Genomic DNA, 23,667 nt, shown 5'->3' with positions numbered 1-23,667 from the left:
AATAATATATTAGTCACAAAGCTTTTAGTTATCTGACCTAATTATTTCTTTATATAGTGCAGCTTAATATTGTGTTTTATAATGCTCCTGTGAAGCACCTTGGTACATTTCGTTATGTAAGAGGTGTTAGAAGATTGTTTCCTTTTTTAAGATGGCCCTTAAAATCTATCACATTAACCTAGCTTTTGGTCATCTGCCCTAATATCTCATTATGTGCCTTAGTATTGCATTTGTTTTATAAAGCTCCTGTGAAGCACAAATGATACATTTCATTATGTTAGAGATGCTCCAAAAATGCAAGTAATGAGAGTTGTGGTAGGATCATCCCTTTAGGTGCCATTATAAACCAGACTGACTGATCAATTATCAACTTCATTCTGGAGTACAGAGGACCTGACTGGTTCACGTTTCAGTTTACAAAGGAAAACACAGGCTCACATCAAACTAATTTTTCATACTTAAGCTAACTCAATCCTTCAGCTTTGCTTACCTCCAATATAGGATGCAATCAAGAGATGATCGTTTAATAATAAGTGTGAATTTGAGACCTTGCTTGGCAGGAAAATTATACCAGAATTTCTTCCTGAGCAGCTACATGCATGATAACAGCAATGATAGTTGCTCATGATAACAGCAATACCTGAATGTATTGCCGTTATCATCTCCATCATGGCAATTTCATCAGTTACTTCAACAGCAAAGGTTTGCTTTCCTGCAACCAAATCCTTTGATTACATGAGTTCATGCTCAGCCTCCAGTAGGCAAGACTTTCTTCAACAGCTTTTTGACTGACATTTGAAAACAGGATGGAAGATGGACTGCATATCAGCTTGTAAAATGGAGCTGCCTTTGAGAGCTAACTTTGTCCTCACAACGTTGAAGTTCAGTGCTACATGCTAGGACCATTCACTGCCAGATACCTAGGTTCCTGTTTGTGAGATTTTGAAATGCACCTGGGTGGGATTAAGCAGACTCCCATCCCAGAATTCTCAGGAATCTTCAAACCATCACTAATTGGATTTTAAAAATCGATCCCAAATTTAATTTTCAATGACTACAGTTTTTGACTTCTTCATGGGGTGTGTAAGAGGCATTAAATAAAGAGAACAGAATCCCAAATTACAGAGGCAGTTAGGTTCTGGCCTCTGGATTATCTGAAGGTGCAGGTAAATTATATTTTTCCAGTTTTTAACTGACATATTTTCCAGGGCTTTTCCCCTGGGCCAGATGACAATTGAAAATCGCAAACAGTGCTTTCAGAAAAAACAAAGTGGATTTTTTTTAAAAAATGAATGACCTTCCTTTAAAGCCAATTTTGAAAATTAGGTGACTACACTCCCAGAAACATGCGGCACTTTTATTTTGCCTCAGGTCTTGTAAACATTGTGAAAGTATGAAGAGAATGGCCTTCACAGGCCAAGCTCAATGCAAAGAAGATTCCAATGCGTCAGAATCATTTCATTCAAGACATTGTACTAAAGGATTCCAATTGTCTGACAAAGCTTTATCCTGAGCACAAGGATTGCAAAAAAGAAACTGTCACCTCATCGTGTGCATGTTTGAATTACTTAGTTACAGTGTTAAATATAGCCTAGTGTAAAAACAATAGTAAACAGTCAGATGGATTATGTGAGGGTGAAGCAATAATGAACAGGAACGGCAACATAAACTTAAATTCTAATTAAAGCGTGTGCTCTCAATCTGTGCTTTTTTTTCTCCGTTAGATCAAACGTAAAACACAAATGTGTGACTTTAGAAAATGCCCTACATTTATGTAAACGATCTTCAAATAGAAGAAAGTTTCTGAGGATATCAAGCAAGGTTCAGAGGAGGTAAGCGTGAACTGGGGAACTGACTGCATGTTCAAAGGATTTGATTTTAAGGCAGCTTTTGCAGGGCTAGAGATAATGAAACAGAAGTGGTTAAATGGAGAAGTCCAGAAGGCTGGGATATAGTGACTAAATGATCAGTTTTCGATTGTGAAGCAAGGAACAAAAATCAGAATATGAGACACTCAAAGTAAAGGTGTAGAAATATCTTGCGCCTGAAAAACCCACAAAAATTAATACCGCTTGCATATTCATTTTACTTATGCACTTATGCTATCATTATACAGTTGTGCAATTTACCAGAATACAATTTTAGCATCTGCCTCAAATTAAAATAAAATTCCACAGCTTCCTAATGGCTCCACTGGGAAAACCAAGTATAACAGAGCCATACAAATGGTTGGATGTTTCACCTTGCAAATTTTCATGTGCTGCGATTCTGTGTCTGTGTTCACTATGAGCAAGACTTGGAAAACAAAATCCCCCACCCCACCCGACTTTGCTAGTGATGTAACAAGGTTCTTGTCCAGGAGGATCGGTAACCTCATTTCAACACATTTAAATACAATTTGCAGGCTTCCCAGCATATCATTGCCCACACTGGGAAATCCCGCCTTGCCAACCCATCATCACATCGATGAGGTGTACAAGTGGCTTTTAAAAATGGGAACCAAGTGAAGGGAATCCACTGAAAGTGCACTGGTAAGTGTAGTCCATGGTGGGAGACCGAAATGCCTGGGCAGTACCCTGACACTGCCTGGGGGCGGGGGCGGGGGGGGTGTGGTTTATCCCTTATCAGTTGCAGGAGTTCAACTTGTAGATGGGGGGAGGGGTGTTCCCCCTGTCTGTGGGGTGACCCTCATGTCCATGGTGGTGGGGATTCCCCTTGTGCACGTGGGATTGCTGTTCTCTATCTGAAATCAAGTTGCCCTTTCAGGATTCCTGACTGCCAGCCTTTTCCAACTCTGCCAGCGTGACAGTTTGGACCATGCCTGAAGATTTTTTCTGCTCAGAATCGGTATTCTGTGCAGCAAATGGAAAATTTCATCCATTATATTGTTTGTTCATGATTCACCCCAGTGAAATAAATTAATGCACACAAAAACACCGTGTCCATGCTGGGAAGGGCAATGGGGTGGATAGATTCCAAGATGCTTTACAAATGCATTATAAATCAAAATATGGCATCTAGCCACAGGAGACATATTGAATGGTCAAAGGCTTGGTCAAACAGTTGGTTTTAAGGAATGTTTTGAACGAGGAAATTGAGGGACAGCATTGTGGAGGTGGAGGAGTTGGGAGGCTATTCAAGAGCTAAGGGCATAGGCAACTGAAGGCATCAAGGGTGGAGTGAATAAAATCAGGGATGCTCGAGAAGCTAGAATAAAGGAGGTCACATTACTTGGAGGAGGTACAAATATAGATAAGGGTGAGGCCATGATGGGATTTGACATCAAAGATGAGAATTTTAAAATCAAGGTGCCAATGTAGATCAGTGAACACAAGCATAAAAGGTGCAAGTTATGACACAGGCAATAGTGTTTTGGATGACATTCACTTTACAGAGGGCAAAATATGGAAAACCAGCCTGGAGTGCATTGAAGCGGTGAGAAGGAGACTTTATTGAAGTATATAAAGCACTCAATGATATACATAAACTGAGGTTACTATTTCAACATATATAAATACAGTAACAAAAAGCATATTTGAAAAGTAAGAGGTAAATTTATTTGATAAATGAGGAAGAACTTGAGAGATAAAGGAAGGGAGAGAGAAGGAATTGAAAAGTCAAAAAGGAGGTCCAGGGGGTTTGAACTTCCATCCTGTCTACATAAGGCAAAATCTTGAGCCATCTATGAAGTTGCTGCCAGGGGCTCAAGATCCAGAAGTCGCAGTAACACAACTTCAGATCTTTCCTGCCCCTTGCTGGTGACATCATCAGGTTCACATCCATAGTGGACATGAACCTACTTTGCATGCCTTTCCAATATGATGAACTTGCTCCCCTGCCGTATCATGTCACTGTTCTGACATTCACAACAGGTTCACGCAGATGTGAATCTAAGTGGGAGTCTTCCTAGGAGCGCAAAGTTAAGAATAGTCCCCAGGGGACAAGACACATGGCTGGGCAGTGCCCCTGGCAGTACCAACCAGTGCCAAGTTCTGGGCCCTGATGGGAGCCTCATGGGTTGGGGGGATGGGAGGGCATTAATGCAGTTGTGCTTCTGGGCTGGGGGTGGTCCAAAAAGCAGGGGATTTTGGATACTGGCAATGGCTGTTGCGGAAGGGGTGCCAGCTCCAATTGTGGGGATTGGGGGGGGGCGGGGGGGGGGGGGGGTGGAGGTGAGTGGAAAGGGAGAGAAAGAGAGAAGAGGTTGCTGGTTGTGGGTGGGGCTGGGGGTTTGTCATAAAACAACACTGATTTTTTGGCAAGATTTTGCCCATGATGTTCTTTACCCTGCCACATTAACATCCTAACCTCCACTTTTCTAACTCTGGATCATAGTGCTTCTCCTGTATCTTCCATTCCATTATATTAAGCCAATCTTTCAGCCATTACAGCCTCAATATTAACACCCACCCAATGAAAGGCGGGAGAAATTAGTGGGGGATAAATATCAGAACAATGTTTCCAACACACCATGAAAATGTTGCAGCCTTGTTTATAGCAGCAGCTATCAAAATAACCCACCACAGAAGAAATGGGACACTTTATTAGCATATTTAAATCAACGCACACAGTATCTGTATCACACAGAATCTGATTCAAATTCAATGTTGCACATGGGTTGGCTTGGGGTCAAGATGGGCTGGACAAGGTAAGTGCTCTTTTCAGCCAATGGTAGACATTCTTTCCCAGCATCCCAGAGAAGCCTTAAAGCTCTTTCCCTTGCTGATCACACACTCTCTCTCTCTCCCCCCTCCACCCCCACTGTTCGTCACTCTCTCTCCTCTTGCGACTGCAATATCTCTCTCTCCCCGCTTATTACTAACATGCCCCTCACCAGCTCAGTTGCCAATGCTGTCACCTCCTGATTGCTGGTGACCAAACCAAAAAGCCCCTCACTGCAGTCTCCTACCAATGGTCTTCACTCCTGGTCACCTGGCCAAGCTGTCACTATGTCCAGCTACCAGATGGAAACCAGAACAAAAGAACGGTAACATGGTGCTGCTGTTAAATTCAGCAGCAGTTCTGTGAGAGTTCATTTGATTTGATTTATTATTGTCACATGTATTAGCGTACAATGAAAAGTTTAGCTTCTTGTGCGCTATACAGACAAAGCATACCATACATAGGGAAGGGAAGGAAAGGAAAGAGTGCAGAATGTAGTGCTAAGTCATAGCTAGGGTATACAGAAAGATCAACGTAATGCGAGGTAGATGCATTCAAAAGTTTGATGGCAGCAGGGTTAGAGTCGGTTGGTATAGGACTCGAGACCTTTGTACCTTTTGCCAAATCCTTCAGCTTTTCTGGCTATCCCCACATTCTCTTTGCCTCCCCATAAATATAGGGGCCAACATCTCTGCTACTCGAAATACTCTCTCAAGTCATTTTGGCGCTTCATTTAAATTTCTTATAATTGGTTATGATTCATCCTCTATAGTGTGCCAGTTCTCCAGAGCTTTCTCTAACTCATCAACCAAAATCTATCGAAGTTCGATATCTGTCCCTGTTATAATTAACCCATGGATACGAATGTATCTTTACACTTATCATTTGGATTTCAGTCAAACAGTGACATTTTTGTACTACATCTACTTGAACTGTTCAGATTATATAACAATATAATTTTACATTCTGATTTTCTAAATGCAGGCTAAGTGGAGAGAGTCCTTTAAATTGTTCAGCACTAGAGTAAGGACAATGTGTAAAGGCCTGTCACCAATAGTTTTGGACGTACCAGAGATCAATTAGAAGAGGGGCAATAACTGATTGAAAGCAAGTCATTTTTCATTTACCCAGGTCTGTTTGGAAACCAGCAGTTGCATTGTGCCAGGCACTTCTGCAAACCAATGGCACTGAAATCACAAACAATGCCAAGTTTAAAAATTTAAAAGATCACTATGCCTAATTAAACATGTAATATAAGGAGCATATTTCATAATATTAAAGCTTCTTTCAGCATACTGGCTTCAGAGGATTGAATAAACCTAGTGACAATACCGTGTTAATCACTAGCACTAAATCCTTGTACCACTGACGTATAATCATGTAATCCTCAGATGCAATTAGTGGTTGCAATTCAAAGTGATTGAAACTGCACTGTAATTTCACATTATCATCTGTTTAGACACTCTTCAAAAAAAAGGAGGAACAGTGGAAGCGAAATGGGGATCCCCGTCAGTGACTCGTAAGGTAAGAATCTAATCACAGGATTCAGATGACATTTCAAACCTCAGCCCTTAGGTTTATATACATTGGCTAACCCAAAAGATTAAATTACACTTGTGTTTCATTCTAACTGCGCAGTATTCTTTACAGTATATGTAATCACAATGAATTTTATTATTATATACTTGAATGAGTTTTTATTCCTCCCCCCTTCTCCTTGTTTCCTCTAGGCGTTGATTCCTGCTACGGTATAGTTGTATGAATGTAACTATCCTCCCTGATCTCACATGGAGATCTGGAGAAGCAATGAGACGCAATGAAGATATACAAATTGCTACAAACTAGTGAACAGGTACAAAAAGTAATCAAATGACTCCAGAGGCTGAAGTGAGAAGTGATGTTTCAGTTGTAACTTCACCTGGATTTAGTTCTCAGGAAATATATATTGGTCTTGGAAGGGGTACTGTGCAGACTCACCTGAATTATACAGCTTAAAGGCTCAAATTATAAGAGCAAATTGTATAAATTTGGCTTGTATTGTCTTGGGTTTACAAGGCTGAGAGTGATCTAATCAGGGTGTTCAAAAATGATGTGTTGATTTGATAAGGTAGATGGAAATAAACTATCCTCTGATGAGGAAATCCAGGACAAGAGGATGAATTCTTAAAATTAGAGCAATGTGACCTTGTGGAAATGAAACCAGGAACCACATTTTCACACAAAGGGTAGGAAAGTTCTGGAACCCTCACTTTCAAAAGGTTCAGGATGTTGGTTCAACATCCATTGCCTCTGCTTTCTTGTAGACTTACAGGAGGCCAGTTTAGAAAACAGGTTCCATTCTGCTGCAATATTCGAAAGACCAATTTCAACATTGGCCTCCAATGGGCTTAGGAAATGGAATTGGAGACGGAAAATGTAGTGTAAATTAGAACACTTAAGTATAGAGATCAGTTTGGTGCCACATATGACCCAGATTTACCAGAAATAAGGCTGGGATTCTCCCAAAAAATTCTAAGTGCCGAATTTGCATAAAACCTGGAGTAAATCCCACTGCTTTTTTAAAGCAGGATTTTCAAAATGAATCTCCCACACTCTGTGCACTGTAGAGTGCCCTCATGTGAATCACTCCAAAAATCAGTGGGCGGGGCCTATCCCCACTGGAGAGGCTGGCAGCATAACGCTGAGCGGGCCACTGCACATATGTAGATCTGTCAGAGCGGTGATTAACGAACGCAAAGCAGCCCCTCACTGCTCGATTGCTAGCCAGCACTGCAACTCCCAATTGCTGTTCCACTGATCCCCGCACAGCTCGATCGCTGTCCTTCTGAATGTCTCCAGACAGCTGCAAACACCCTCATGGGGCCCGGCTCGCCATCCTTTCCCCCAGCCAAGCTCAATCTCCTGATCTCCTCTCCACCATCAAGCCCGATCCCCCTGCACACCAAAGCAGACTGACCTCCCCTACCCCATCCCGACATACATTCCCGATCAGCCCCTTCCTTCTCTCCTCCATCGAACCCAACATCAGAGTGGCAGCAGGACCCCCACCTCCACTGATTGCCCCCAGAGGCCCTGCCCATTAGGCCCTATCCCTTTTGTTCTGTCTGATGCACGGTGGGTAATGCCAAGTTGCCCCCTGGGCATTGCCACTTTATCCCTTGGGCAGCACCAGGGGCTAGGCTGACATTGCCAGGCTGATATGCCGAGGGGGCAACCACCCCTTATCCCGACCTCCTGGGTGGCTTTCAATGGCTTCCCTTCACTCCAGCGGGGTTGAGTTGCAAGCTCCCCGTTGGTGGGAAATTGCTGTAAATCCCACTGGAAAGTACCACTCCTGAAGGTGGTGGTGAAGCTGGCAGGCCTGCAGACTTCAGTTCTGGGCTCACTAATAGTTTTTAAATGATTTAAATATTTTATTCAGCTGCACACCCATTTCTGGTGCAGAGCTGATGACACTGGAGATCTGGTGGCCAGAGACTCGTGAAGGCCATGGCACCCAGTGGGAAACCCACGAAACAGCCTGTGCTCGAGTCTCCTGACCCACTGTGCTGCAAACTCGCCCAGTATATCTTTAACTTAGCACAAGCTCTGATAGTTTCACCTCTGATAGATGTTAGCTTGAACAAACTTATGAACATATTTATAAAGAATTAACCTATAATTTTATAATTAAGAGAAATGGAAGGAAATTACTCCTTGTAACGATTAGCAATAGACCTGTAACCTCTCTAGTATTTTGGCCTCAGCTCAAAGAAATGATCCAGTCAATACTTAGGATGGTTGTAAGCAGGGGTTAGATAGTTCTGTTCTTCCATGCTCTATTTATGTTTAAAATGCCACTTCTGTTGTTTAAAGAGCCCTTCCTGTATTATAAAAATTCACCAAGGGTTTTTAAAAAATAAACTCCTTTCCTGACCCTGTTTTTAAAAAATTCCTCTCCCAAGCTTTTTATTTTTAAAATTCCCTTTCAGGCTGTAATAACCTTACTGAGGCCTGTCTTCTGTTACCATTGCCATAAGTTAACAACTTGCTCAAAGTGCTGCTCAGTGACTGCAGTGTACAGATCAGCTTCAAGTCTTTGACTGTTGGCTTGAGTGAAGCCAGCTGGTTTTAAACTCCTTGCTACTCTTTCCCAATTTGGTGGGCTGTCCACTTGCCTTATAGGGGAGCTCGTATTCTACGATCCCTGCAGCCATCACAACATGGGCTTTCTAAAATTCTTTATTGTGGCCTTTTTTAAGGACAAATGTCTCTCTTCTGAGCCTTTCTTAAAAAGGCTGCTTCCATTCTTTTTCCTCTGCAAAACCGGTTTGTAAAATCCCTCTACTGAGATTGTTATGTTTGCTCATACACTTGCTGTAAAGCCTGCTGACGGGGAGATGGCTGGGCTAGTAGAGGGCCAGGCTACTGCTCTGGGGACGGGGACATGGACACACGCACAAACACACACAGACACAGGGGCACCCCACCCCCCATTAAATTGTCCATCATGACAGAGCCCCCAGGGGGAGGAGGAGGGCAGGTGCATATTGCTGCCAGAGGTGCAGAGGTCCCAAGGGGCTGGCAAAGTGGAGCCCAGACAGAGTGGATAGGAAGGACCTACTTCCCTTATTAGAAAAAACAGTATCAAGGGTTTAAAGTAATTGGCAGAAGCATTAGAGAGGAGTTGAGGAAAACTTTTTTCCTCCCAGAGGCTGGTAGCTCTGAAACTCACTATCTGAAAGCACAGCTGAAACAAAAAACATCACTGTATGGGTCCCCTCACCACCAGGGCAAAAAGCAGAGAGCAAGACCCAAAGCCACATTTCACAGGTGGCAGCCACAGAGACTACTGTCCATTGAGGATAACAGTCTGCCCAGAAAAGTTGCCAGCCCAGTCAGAGGGCCAGCATCTCAGCAATGTCATCAGCAGCCATGGCCACTATTCAGACTGCAACTGGAAGAAGAGGACACATTGAGAGAGAGAGACATGTACACTCACTGCCAGAGACAGATATGGGTGCTGGGGGGTGGGATAGGGAACAGGGAGGGCAAGTGGCACCGAAGTCATAGTAGATATGGGTTCTTTGTAGCCAAAAAATGTGTTTGTTTTGTATGTCTTCACATTCTTTTCTCCATTAGAGAACAGTGTGGAATGTTGGAAATAAGTTGCAAGCTGATTACCAACCTACTTAAAGCTGCACGAATGCACTGTGGTCAACGAATCTAGTGACTGAACTATTGGTTCACTGAGCCAAAATGCAAGCAGAGACAGGAAGAGGCCCTTAATTGGTCATTAAGTGCTCAATTGGGCTCAGGCAGAACCAAATGTCTTGTCACCTGATACTTTCAAATGCCATTCTAGCAGCCTTTGCATGTCTAAACACATCCTCATAGTGCCAGGAAAATCCTGGCCAATGTTTCCATCTGAGCGAGATATCAGAACAAGGATCAATAAATCTAAACAGTAACTATATAAATCCAATAGGCATTTCTGGAGAAGTTCCTTTACCCAAATGTGGAACACCCTATGGTAATAAATATTTGAGACGATGAGCATTAATGTAGAAAAAGAAAAGTTAGAGAAACATGACGGGGAAAGGAATAGAAGGATATGTTGATAGAGTTAGAGGAGAATGGTCAAAAGAGTCCTCCATTGGACTTGAATGCTGGCATAATGCTAATGGGCTGAATGGTCTGATCCTGCAATGTAATTTCTACGTCGGATGATTTTTATGAGTTACAGCCCAAGAAGTTATAGTATACAATTAAATCAGATTATTTTTCTCAAAATTATGGTCAAGAATGAGAATGACCTTGAGCTAGTATTGAGTACGGACATGTAGACAAAACACATGTAGCAGGCCTCAGGTGATCCCACATTCAGTTCACTGGAGGTAATGCTTATGGATCAGGATGTTTTTTCCATACATAAAACAATTTGTCCAATTTGAGAAAAATAAGCCATGATTCTCAATCTTGGTATCTGCTACCCTTGTTCTAGGTGGCAGAGGTCACAGGTTTGGGGGATGTTGTCAAAGAAACCTTGATGAGTCATTGCAGTGCATCTGGTAAATGGCACACATGGTATGCCAGTGGTGGATGAGATGCCATCAAGAGGGCTCCTTCGTTCTGGATGGTGTCAGGCTGTTTTGTGCTTTCACAGCTGCATTCATGCAGGTATATGGAAAGTTTCCTATCACACTCCTAACAAGTTTTCCTCAAATCACACATCATCCTGACTTGGAAAATGTATAGCCATTGCTTGATTGTTGCTGATTCAATATCCTGGAACTTTGTATCTAACAGCATTGTAGGGGCATCATTGTTGCATGGGCTGAAGGAAACAACTCACCATCACCTGCTCAAGGACAATCAACACTGGGCAATAAATGCCAGCTATGTTCACATCACATAAATGAAATAAATTACCAGATAAACATATTTCAGGTTGCATCCTCTCCATCTCAGTTTCTTCCTTTGGCTGTACAATTCTCTATTCTTCTTAATCCAACACCTTGTATACATCTCCTCCTTCACTTCACCACTGGGAGCTCTTCCTTTAATTATAGGTCCAACTGTCTCGTATTTCCTTCCTAAAACACTTCGACTTTCCTATTCTTTTAAAACTCGCCTTTTTAAAATCAAGTGTTTGATTCCCCTTATCAAGCCTTCCTTTCTCTGACTTGGTGTCCAGTTTTTATCATGCCTCTGCAAAGACTTGGAATGTCTTCCCACATAAAATGTAACATGTTTGGAAGCCCCTCCTAGTAACTTCAAATAAAATGTTCTGAGAGGTGAGCAAAGTGCTCAACTTTGGGTCTTAATGTGAAATAAATATTACTTTTGTGCACACTTCACCATCCACCATCCATGTTAAATTCTACTATGCCAGTGTAAAATGAATATAGTATGAAGTTTCTACAAGCTACTGCATCAGCTCACTTGCACCCCTTGGTGGGGAAAGCATAGCATTTTAATCAGATTTTCCAACATCCAATAATGTTCCTACATTCAGAACCAATCTGAATTAGCTAAAGCTTTTGAATCCATCAATAAAGAAAACAACATCCACTTTTGAATCGGCTGTTTATAGGCTTTAATATTTGGAAATGGTAGAATCTAGAAGAAATTAAATTTTATACATTGGCCAACCTTGAAAAAGCTCACCAATAACTTTTAAAATCTTGACGTAGGTTCAAGACTACTAACAGCTGAAAAACAGCTCTGAATATAGATATATGATAAGAGAACACAAGTGACAAGGCAAGAAGGTTGAGTCGGGAAATTTCCCAACTTAGCAGATCTGTTTCTATATAAAGGACCACTGCATACAGCATTTTGGCTTTGGGGAAGAGGTGGAAGCAGGCCTGAGGCTAGAATGTCTACCTCCATTGTTATAACTCAAAGTCCAACTGAAAAGGAACACAGTTTATTACAGAATGCAAAGTAAAACTACAGCCGTGATATATACAACTAGTCTCTGATGGTCAGCTGCCGTTGGTGGAGGTGGAGGCAAATTCGATAGGGTCTTTTAAGAGACTTCTGGATGATTACATGGGACTTAATAGAATTGAGGGTTATAGGTAAGCCTAGTAGGTATGGATATCATCAGCGCAACTTGTGGGCCGAAGGGCCTGTTTGTGCAGTAGCTTATGTTCTAAAAAAAAGTTTAAGAAAGAACTCCTCAGGGAAACAATCTCATGTCATGGTGTTACTGCCTTAGAATAGCAAAGAATACTGGCAGCTAAGGACAAAGGCAAGCTAGAAATACCAGGCTGTTTAAACAAAATCAGACAATTCATCCTTGTCCATATTGTGGAAAGCCATGCATGGCTAAAATCTGCCATTAGCCATGTTGGAATGCACAACAAATGGCTGTGTGTATGTGAGAAGCAGCCATCTTCAATAACAAGTGAAAACCAATGGCTAGAATTTTGGGACATACACAAAGTGTATATCTTAGTACTTTCTTCCTTATCACTCTAAACATACAACCTATTTTATTCCTGAACCACTGCAATTCCACAAATAATGACAGGAAGTGTCAGATCAAGCTGGTTAATTTATTTTCAGCAGGAAGGTTCAATGTTACCTCAAAAAATAAATTAACAACCAGTATTGATTACAATCAACCATTCCCCAGATAGTTCTTTTTGAAGAAAATGGAAAGATGTACCAAAGAACTGGAGGATAATGGGGGGAGGGGGGCAACAAAGACATTTTAAATAAGTCAAATAATTGGGGGGGGGGCAACAAAGTCATTTTAAATAAGTCAAATAATGGGTGGGCAGGATTCTGCTTTTATTTCAGCGTTCGCGCTATTTGGCTTTTATTGGAGTTTGTATGTCGTGGAATTATGAAACCTGACAAAATTGCAGTAGTCAAACCTGAGGAAGATTAAAGTATTGGTGAAGGTTTAAGTGTCAGATAGGATGATATATGGGCAGAGACAAGCAAGGCTTTTGATAATGGGTAGGGTATGGGCTTCAAACACCAAGATTAAATTTCTGTCAGATTCAGCTGAAGTAGACAAAATGTTGATATGAATGGAATCAGGAGCACAGTTTCAGCCTGTAACAGAATTTCAGCTTTGATCACACCAGTATTAAATTGAAGGAAGTTTTGGGTCATCCACTCCCTGGCAATTTGGGTTCACCCAAAATATACAACTTTCCTTTCTATTTCAAACGCTGATGAGCTGCCAAGCATTTTTTTATTGTTGCAAAAAATCAGTAGAATAAACGATACAAGGAGTGGGACTGGTTGGGGAATGGGTAATAACCCAATTGTGAAACTTGGGACTAGGACGTGGCAGCTACTGAGGAGGGACAAACATGTTATATAGACCAGAAAGAGCTTGGTGAGTGGAAGATGAGCTGATGCTTTCCCAGTTAAAAATTATCTATTGTTCTATAAGGGTTTGCAGATTGATTTTGTCTCTCAGGCATTGCACTTGTGTCCTGTTTTTCATTGACCCAGATTAATTTTCACCTAAGGACTCCGTTAATTGTATATTATATGTGTTTAATTAGATGAGGTGGTGAGCAGGTTAGGTGGTGTGTGTGTGTGTGTTTGTAATGTTTACAGGTTTGCTGGAATATAACAGGCAACCTGCATACATCAACAGTCATAACAGACATAACTATCAATCCCATAGTCTATGAACTCCTGCAATAACCATCATCTCCACTGACTTGCCATCTTCTAACAAAGATTTCAAAATCTTCACCATTATTTACAAATACATTATTTACAGATTGGACATTGCACCCAATATCATTGGAACTACAGCCTCCATTCTTCTGTTGTGGCCCTAGACCTAGAACTGGACATTCTTTCTACTTTTCACCATCTTTTCCCCTCTTCAAAAGCCTCATCAATTTATCTCTTCCATTTTACCATTATTCACACGCCAACCCCTTCTCCAATTCCATGATGAATGATGTTTGATCCTGCTCTTTGTTAAGTGCCTCAGCATATTTTACCACACTGATGGTGTTAGGTAGTAGTAGTTATTCTTGTGGTAAAGGCCAGTTCCTTTTACTAAGGATAGAAAATCCTGATATAACTCCTCAGTATATTCCATGAATAGCAATGGAAAGGTGAACAAGCAAACAGGAACAGTTAAATAAATGAAACCAAAAATGATGAGCATGGTAACACAATGGCAAGATATTTCATTTAACAAGCTGTGAACATTCTCCAGGTGCTCCCTCAGATGGTTAAGACTGTGTAATGACTATAGACTACAGATCAGGAAGCACCAGATTGGCTTACAGTGTGTGTTGAGTTTAGTGATCGCACAGCCACCTCAGTTTCTCTGATCTAGGAAGGGAAGCGAAGTAAAAATGCTAGGTTTCCTCCTCCTAATTTCTAACCAGTGACCTATGAGAAATGTGGGTTTGTGTGAACATCAGAAGGCTGGATCTGACTTAGCAGGGGTCACCCATCCACAGTCAAATAACCTACTGAAATTCACTGTTTAGACCCATTCACGTAGTATTTCCATTTGGATTGCAGGGCAGGGGTGGTTGGTGAGGATGGGGTGGGGCGGGGTGGTTGGTGAGGATGGGGTGGGGAGGGGTGGTTGGTGAGGATGGGGTGGGGAGGGGTGGTTGGTGAGGATGGGGTGGGGAGGGGTGGTTGGTGAGGATGGGGTGGGGTGGGTGGTTGGTGAGGATGGGGTGGGTGGTTGGTGAGGATGGGGTGGGGGGGTGGTTGGTGAGGATGAGGAAGGAGGGGTGGTTGGTGAGGATGAGGAAGGAGGGGGTGGTTGCTGAGGATGGGGTGGGGGGTGGTTGGTGAGGATGAGGAAGGGGGGGTGGTTGGTGAGGATGAGGTGGGGGGGGTGGTTGGTGAGGATGAGGAAGGGGGTGGTTGGTGAGGATGGGGAAGGGGGGTGGTTGGTGAGGATGAGGAAGTGGGGGTGGTTGGTGAGGATGAGGAAGGGGGGGTGGTTGGTGAGGATGAGGTGGGGGGGTGGTTGGTGAGGATGAGGAAGGGGGGGTGGTTGGTGAGGATGAGGAAGGGGGGGTGGTTGGTGAGGATGAGGAAGGGGGGGTGGTTGGTGAGGATGGGGTGGGGGGGTGGTTGGTGAGGATGGGGTGGGGGGGTGGTTGGTGAGGATGGGGTGGGGGGGTGGTTGGTGAGGATGGGGTGGGGGGGGTGGTTGGTGAGGATGGGGTGGGGAAGGTGGTTGGTGAGGATGAGGAAGGGGGGGTGGTTGGTGAGGATGGGGTGGGGGGGGTGGTTGGTGAGGATGGGGTGGGGGGGTGGTTGGTGAGGATGGGGTGGGGGGGGTGGTCGGTGAGGATGAGGAAGGGGGGGGTGGTTGGTGAGGATGGGGTGGGGGGGGTGGTTGGTGAGGATGGGGTGGGGAAAGTGGTTGGTGAGGATGGGGTGGGGAAGGTGGTTGGTGAGGATGAGGAAGGAGGGGGTGGTTGGTGAGGATGGGGTGGGGGGGTGGTTGGTGAGGATGGGGTGGGGGGGGTGGTTGGTGAGGATGAGGAAGTGGGGGTGGTTGGTGAGGATGAGGAAGGGGGGGTGGTTGGTGAGGATGAGGAAGGGGGGGTGGTTGGTGAGGATGAGGTGGGGGGGTGGTTGGTGAGGATGAGGAAGGGGGGGTGGTTGGTGAGGATGAGGAAGGGGGGGTGGTTGGTGAGGATGAGGAAGGGGGGGTGGTTGGTGAGGATGGGGTGGGGGGGTGGTTGGTGAGGATGGGGTGGGGGGGTGGTTGGTGAGGATGGGGTGGGGGGGTGGTTGGTGAGGATGGGGTGGGGGGGTGGTTGGTGAGGATGGGGTGGGGGGGGTGGTTGGTGAGGATGGGGTGGGGAAGGTGGTTGGTGAGGATGAGGAAGGGGGGGTGGTTGGTGAGGATGGGGAAGGGGGGGTGGTTGGTGAGGATGGGGTGGGGGGGGTGGTTGGTGAGGATGGGGTGGGGGGGGTGGTTGGTGAGGATGGGGTGGGGGGGGGTGGTCGGTGAGGATGAGGAAGGGGGGGGTGGTTGGTGAGGATGGGGTGGGGGGGGTGGTTGGTGAGGATGGGGTGGGGAAAGTGGTTGGTGAGGATGGGGTGGGGAAGGTGGTTGGTGAGGATGAGGAAGGAGGGGTGGTTGGTGAGGATGGGGAAGGGGGGGGTGGTTGGTGAGGATGGGGTGGGGGGGGGTGGTCGGTGAGGATGAGGAAGGGGGGGGTGGTTGGTGAGGATGGGGTGGGGGGGGGTGGTTGGTGAGGATGGGGTGGGGAAAGTGGTTGGTGAGGATGGGGTGGGGAAGGTGGTTGGTGAGGATGGGGTGGGGAAGGTGGTTGGTGAGGATGAGGAAGGAGGGGTGGTTGGTGAGGATGGGGAAGGGGGGGGTGGTTGGTGAGGATGGGGTGGGGGGGGTGGTTGGTGAGGATGGGGTGGGGGGGGTGGTTGGTGAGGATGAGGAAGGGGGTTGGTTGGTGAGGATGGGGAAGGGGGGGTGGTTGGTGAGGATGGGGTGGGGGGGGTGGTTGGTGAGGATGGGGTGGGGGGGGTGGTTGGTGAGGATGAGGAAGGGGGTTGGTTGGTGAGGATGAGGAAGTGGGGGTGGTTGGTGAGGATGGGGAAGGGGGGGTGGTTGGTGAGGATGGGGTGGGGGGGGGGGGTGGTTGGTGAGGATGGGGAGAGTACTTTTACAAAAGTTCCAGAAACACTTTGGGAACAGGTGTTATAATGGATAATTAAAGTATTGGTGGGTATTTTCCCCACAAAACTCATCATTGATACACCTGAAATCTTGCTTGTTGAAAAGCAGGAATTAGGCTAGAGTTAGGCATTCAGGAAATGTGCTGCAGTTGAATGATCTTTACTGCCTAGCAACCAGGCTGCAAGTATTTGAACATTATCTGACTACAGTCACGAATCACTGGTATGACACATCGGCGTGATTTTGTTTTTGGAGCAATGCAAAATGACAGGGAGTGAATGCAGACAGTGATGAAAGAAGCCTGCTGTAAAGCCCAGTGAAACAGGGAAAATCTTAACACAATGCATGTCAAATTACATATAATGCATTTACATGAATGCTGATCAAAATAATCCTTGAAGAGATATACCTTTGTTGTGAAGTGCATTGTGTAGTTAGCACATCTTGCCAGAGTTCTATCAGAGATTTCTTTTCAAGATTTTATCTAAAGTAATAATATACGCACACACACACTAATACAAGATGCTTTTGGGGAAAGGGAATAACACGTAATTATCAAGTGCTGTGTGTGATAGGAACATGCACGAATACAAGTCATAGATTTTATAATTAGAAACAACAGAAAAGGCTATTTTTATAGCTGGTCAGCTACTATTTATGGTTACAAACACCATCACTGACGACATCTACCTATTCCTGTAGCTTGCTTATTACAATGCATTCATAAACTATAGTAATACTACTGGAAGGGTCAGTTAAAGAATGTATTACCCAGGGGTTTGTCCCCTGGCCACGGGGAGCTCTGAGGCCAGTTGTGTTGGAATGTACACCCGGGCACTGTGTGGATGTGTACCTGTGTTTGTTTGCTATGTAAAATATAAAAACATTTTCAACAAATATATAAAAAAAGTAGAATGTGTTATGCTTCTAGGTTGTACTCTGATATTTCTTGATCTGTCAGCACCATAGACCAGCCCCATATGTGAAACTCAACATCCTTGGAAATTAAGTACGCCTTTACACATGCAATACCTGGTAATGTAACGAGCCTGGAGGTTGATTGAAAATCCTTATCTGGAAAACGTATTAGAAAATGTTTAATTACAAAAGGATGAAATAGGGTAGTTAGTTATAAGCAGCCCATTTCCAGGAGTTGAAGGGAAAAGAATAAGTGGCAATAGGCACAAGATTAAAGATATAAGATCTGGAGCAGGCTCAAGGAGAAATTTCTTGAGGTGGAGACTTATGAGACCTTGCAATTAACTTAAAAGATTCAAGCGAACATTCAAGATTATCTAGATGGAAGGAGGAAAAAGATTGGAAGGATATATAACTGGTTGGCTAAACGTAATGTGTCAGAATTTCGCAGAGTTGTGGGGACTAAAAATGGCTGACGAGAACTGGATCCAGAAGTTCCACCCCGTTTCTGGCAGATCCCATTTTCGCCACTAGGGGAAAATGAACATGGCATGACTGGGTGACCAACCAGGAATGCATTAAAATACATGAATGAGAGAGGTTTCACCTTTAATGAACTGAAACAAGGGCAAAATTGAGCAATGTAATGGAGATGGAAATAGGCAGTGTTAGTGATGGTGCAAATGTGTTGTCAGAAGCTTATCTTGGGGACAAATGTGACATCCAAGTTGTGAATAGACCTATTCATTTTCAAAGTGCTGCCAGGGAAAGAGGAGTGAAGTTGGAAGCTGGGAAACAGATTTGGAGTGAGATGTCAAAAAAATAGTTTCAGTCTTTCTGATAATTAACTGGAGAAAATCTCTGTGCAACCAGTATGAGATGCTGGAAAAGCAGTCTTACTATTTGGTAGCAGTGGAGGAATAGAGAGAGTTGTTTGTGAGGTGATGGGTGACATCAATATACTTGTGAAAACTAATGCTGTGCATTCAGAAAACGTGACCAAGGTGCAACACGTAGATGTGATAGAGGAAGTCTGAACTAGTGTGCTACTGGAAGGGAGGGAACCAGGGTGTAACTGATTCTATCTCTCGGTAACGGCAATGTTTAACAGATCAAAGATTAGAAATAATGTGTTCCATTCCCCACAAACTTCACATCCTGACGGATTAAGGCACTGTGGAAGAACAATTCAAAACGTATCAAAAGAAATTGTGTTTTAACTGATTCTTGAAAAAAACTAAATGCCAATTCTCATGCAGATAATTCAGAATGCAGGTGACTACAACTCTGTCGAAGCAGCTTTTTCAAAGCTCTGAAAAGTCTAATTATGAGATTACATTAGTGTATAAGATGCTTCAGGACTAGAGCACACTGGCTAATGTCAATCTCTGTACTAATCCAGTATTTTTGGAAAATAAATTTTGATCTAATTTCTCAGAATTACAAAAGGAATTGACAAAATTGATCCAGCCAAACTGTTTGCCATCTAGATGTGTTCACACTGAAGACTTGAATAAACGGGGAATCAAGCAGAACTTTCCATCCAAAGGCTAATGGACATGTGTAATAAGTTACTAGGGAATGCCACTGAAGGAGAGATCCACAGTGAGGGAACATTTTAATGCTGTTGATCTATGAAAAACTGATCTGTCTAGCGTTTAATGGACATTTTCCTTAAAACATTTGTCTGTGAACACTTATCATTAAGAAATTAGAAAGAAACTTAGAAAGAAAGATGAGATTAAACTTTAAGGATGGAGGCAATCCAAAAATAATCAAAAGCTGGACAAAAGGTCTAAAACTATTAAATCAAAATTGACCATTATAAAAAAGGTATATTTGAATAAAGAATCTGGTCTGTAACTACTTTTGCTCCTTTCCTCCTTACTTTTACTGAGAAATAATTTCACAAGTATTGGCAGACTCCCTGAGTGCCATTCTTAATGATTAGCATAGATAATAAGTGAGTGTCATCAGGTTTTAATCATGAGAATGGAAACAATATTTTACAATGCAGACAAGTTATGGACAAACATGCAGAGTTTATATGACAAATAAGTAATCCCCATGTTACTTCTGATGTTAATCCCCATGTTATGTCTGATTTCCATATTGCTACTCAAGAGAAGCGTTGGGTAGAATTTTCCATTTTCAGCAGCAGTGGGAATCATGGCGGGTGGGAGTATATAATTTGGTGGGAGAGGGAAAAGTCTATTTCCCATTGGCAGGATAAACAGTTGAAATTTTGCTCTCCTGACTTTCAAGATGGGTTAAAGGTGGGTTGAACTTCCCAACATTAAAACGTCACCTTGCCAGAATAAAGTTTGCCCAGCAAATTAAGATCCCCACCAGTGAGAACGTGGGACATTCAATTTTACAACTACATATAATGGCATGCAGCTGGTGAGCTTTGCCTTTTCCACAACTTTGAGATCCAAAGATACTGCTTTCTTCTTCTTGGGGACTTTGCATAGTTTCACCCAAGTGCCATTAGCAAATACTGCACCAAGGCCAGACATAGGAGGTAGGTTTTCCTGGGGGCAGGGGATGGGGGGCAGAAACTTAGGGGAGGGAAAAGGGAAAGGTGAATGTCCAGAGCAGGGTGAGGTGTGGAGGTGGGGAGTCTGGTAGGTGATGGTCTGGGATGAGTTATGCACGGGGAACACAATGGGTGGCTAGGATAACAGGAGGTCTCATAGGGATGAAAATTGGTGTTGGGTCTGAGAGGGGAGGCACATGGAAATGGATTGTGATAGAGTCAATGTTAATGGGAGGAGGTTTAAGGGTGAGAAAAATGTTGGAAGATATATGGTGTTGGGGGGAGTTGGTGGGCAACAGGGGATGGTAGAAGGTGGTGGAAAGAGTTTGAAAGGTGTGACACACCACTTTCTTCAAACTGACCTTGAGTTTCAAGGTGGGGTGCTGCTGCTCATTGTGTGCCATCTGCTATCAGAGGCAAGGGTGAAGGGAGGGAGGTGGAATACATCAAAGGAACACAAGTGGTAAACGGCATACAACTCGCGACTCCAAATTTCTATCCTTCCAGATGAATGGTCATGACTGACGAGAGATCATGCACTTTCTGTGCTGCCAACACAATGGTCTCTCAATAAAGTTTTCAAGGTAATGGAGATAAGTAGAAAACTGTCCATGTAAGGCTTATTGCACATGGTCTCATCACTGGCCAAAGAGCAATGTCTCCATTCACAGTCATGTATGAACAGGGGGAACATTCATCTTTGTTCCTCCAGGATGCCCTTTATCTGGAAGGGTAGGGATCCGGATGTCATGTCTAGATAGAGGCCAGGTGAAGGGCTTAGTACATATATGTTTGTTTTGAGATGGAGGGAAACCTGTAAAGGACATGCTCACTAAATGTATCACTTCGATTGGTTCATACATTCACTGAGGCTTTGATGATACAGGCTGCAGCTGACCCTGCCCTGACAATGACTCTTACCCAGATGAGGAGAAGGAAGGCCCACCACAGGCTGACAGGGCCAGGAAGAGCAAAGACCTGTGCAGAAAGAAGCAGCATGGCCTCTAGATGGTCAAGAGGCTGCTGAACATTGACCCAAACGCAGCTGGTGCTCTTATCTAGAGGTGAGTGAAAGACAACGCCAGACGAACCCTTATACATTCTGTGATGCATTTGCTTATAGCTGCCAACTTCTCCACCAAGATCTGCAGCTACTAAGGGCTCTGGATGAGCAATTCGGAGCTCCTGATCTGCAATGAGCGAATGTCAGTCTAGGCGCCATTTAAATATGATGCCAGGGCTTTTGGCCCCATGACTTACCTGGTAAAGGGGCAGAGCTCCAAAAGCTAGTGGCTTGTGCTACCAAATAAACCTGTTGGACTAGTGTTGTGAGACTTCTTACTGTGTTTACCCCAGTCCAATGTCAGCATCTCCACCCCATGAGGTGATGGCAGGGCAGGAAACTTCCTGCTGGCCCTGCCAAGAGATTTGCCGAGCTCCGTACTAATGCATGAGCTGAAAAGTGGAAGACTGCATGTGTTCACCTGCCCTGTCATCCAGCAGAAATCATGCCAACTTTCCCAACTGTTATCGGACTTAATTCCACCCTTTGTTCCTAATATTGCCTTTTCTGTAGTGTTGATATCCTCGTGCCTTTTATCGACTTTGCCTTTCCCTTCTCCAGGCCACATGCACCCTACCGTTTTGGGACTGCCTCTGCGAGATCATCCAAAACAACCCCATGACTTTTCACCTATCAAACTACAGGATATGGGTGCCTCCCCTGAACAGGATGATGCCCTAGACTCACCGTCATGATTCTAAGCCTCAGGGCCAAATTTCTTACGTGACTGACAACATATGCACACCACATTGCACATGACTGTCACTGTCCAGAGGCCTACTTCTGCCTTAGACTGGGACCAAGACATGAATGTTATGCAAAGTCTTTTAATGTGGCCCAGAACAATCTCTTCAATGTGGACTCAGCAACATTGTCCTCAGCCCCAGGACAGGCTCTTCAATGTACCTTTGGCAGTGTAGTCTCAGTGTAGACTCTTCCTAGGACAGTCTTATACCTCTTGCCCCAGCACAGTTTTTCGTTTCTCACTCTATTCCTATATCACACCCTGTCTGCACCGCAATCTTCCTCCTTTCTTCCTGTGTTTCCTCCTTAACACTGGTACTGCCTCCAGCCTTGACACAGGTTGTGAAATAGATACTCAAATTTCACAGCAATGCTCTTAAAGGTAGATGCAAACATCTATTGACCTTGATGTCATTGATTAACTGAAGCCCACCAGGTGTATATCACACACATATATATGTTGGAAAATCTGTTAGCAGGACACTTAATTTGGAGGGGGCACATAATTCCAGCAAGTCGGTGTTTGAATGAGAATTCATGAGACGCAAGTGTAGTTCTTGACATAGATCAGAAACTTGCCCTGCCTTTAACTCACCACCTAAGTGGAGAGAACAAAATTCCAAATTAATTTCTCATCGGCAGGAAACTGACTTTTTCTACCATGTCAAAATTAGTTCACTTGCCCGCCACGATTCTTGTTGCTTCAGGAACAGAAAACTTCACCCATTGTTTTCCACTTCTTAGCTCAAGGGTGTTCACACCAATTACAGTAACCCTGAAATGCACAATTCTCTTTTCTCTTCAACTAGCTGAGTACTGCATTGAAATCCAAACTTCCTAAAAAAAACATGCAATTTCTAGCTTGCAAATGGAAAATTATAATTGCCTCAGTTTCATACTTGAAAACATAATTTTGTCTTTTGTCCAATCCAAGTATCACTCCCCAGTTCAACTCAGTGACAATGGAAGGAAACCCTACTCACTGATTGCATAATTTCCCCCAACACTCCTCCAACAAAATAACTTTTTCCAAAATATTAAGGTGTCTTTTCACTTATCAGATGCCAACAGAAGTTTGTAAAGATGGCATTCCATTCCATTACCTAGCCAAATTGAGTGTTGATCTTCTACAATTAACTTTTCCTGCAGGAGCTGCCCCAATAACTTTGTGGTTTTTTTTAAATGTGTTTAATTCTATCATATCTTTAATTACAATCTGCATCATCACTTCTATATTTTCTGTAACATTCAAAGACTCTTTCTTTAGCTATTCTTCATTCATTTAGAGGTAATTATTGTTTCCATCAAGCTTTCACTAAGTCAGGGTAGGGCAGAACAAAATAAATCAGTTCTGAAACAAAGGTGAAGAATAATGATAATGAACACCACTAGAAAACTTGCCAATTGAAAAGAGATGTAGAGAGATCCAGTTAGAGACCAGCCAGAAAAGAATAAGACAAAAAGAAACATTCAAGATTCAACAGTAAAGTTGTAAGGTTAGAAATAATTACTTAACTTCTGATATTTATGAGGAAAGTTATTTTTCATCTAACTTTTGAATAACTGATGTTGAAGTGCTAAATTCAAATT

General features: G+C 43.5%; 2 protein-coding genes across 4 annotated transcripts in view; one reads left to right on the top strand and one right to left on the bottom strand.

Moving 5' to 3' along the window:
* Positions 1-23,667, bottom strand: part of zc3h12b (zinc finger CCCH-type containing 12B) — an 89,865-nt gene that overhangs the window by 30,099 nt on the left and 36,099 nt on the right. The window lies entirely within an intron of this gene.
* The window catches only part of zc4h2 (zinc finger, C4H2 domain containing), a 115,662-nt gene continuing 98,049 nt past the window's right edge, over positions 6,055-23,667 (top strand). Inside the window, exons 1-3 of one of the 3 annotated variants that reach the window (XM_080187442.1) lie at positions 6,055-6,186; positions 6,393-6,514; positions 21,157-21,334. The gene's annotated coding sequence lies outside the window, so the exon portion shown is untranslated. The remainder of the gene's footprint in view (positions 6,187-6,392; positions 6,515-21,156; positions 21,335-23,667) is intronic. The other 2 variants (XM_080187443.1, XM_080187444.1) reach the window with 2 other exon arrangements.

Source organism: Carcharhinus amblyrhynchos, chromosome 4, assembly GCF_965287045.1.
Source record: "Carcharhinus amblyrhynchos chromosome 4, sCarAmb.v2.hapA, whole genome shotgun sequence".
Classification (NCBI taxonomy): Eukaryota; Metazoa; Chordata; class Chondrichthyes; order Carcharhiniformes; family Carcharhinidae; genus Carcharhinus; species Carcharhinus amblyrhynchos.
The sequence above is the reverse complement of the archived record's forward strand: the minus strand, read 5'-3'. Positions and strand labels throughout refer to the sequence as shown.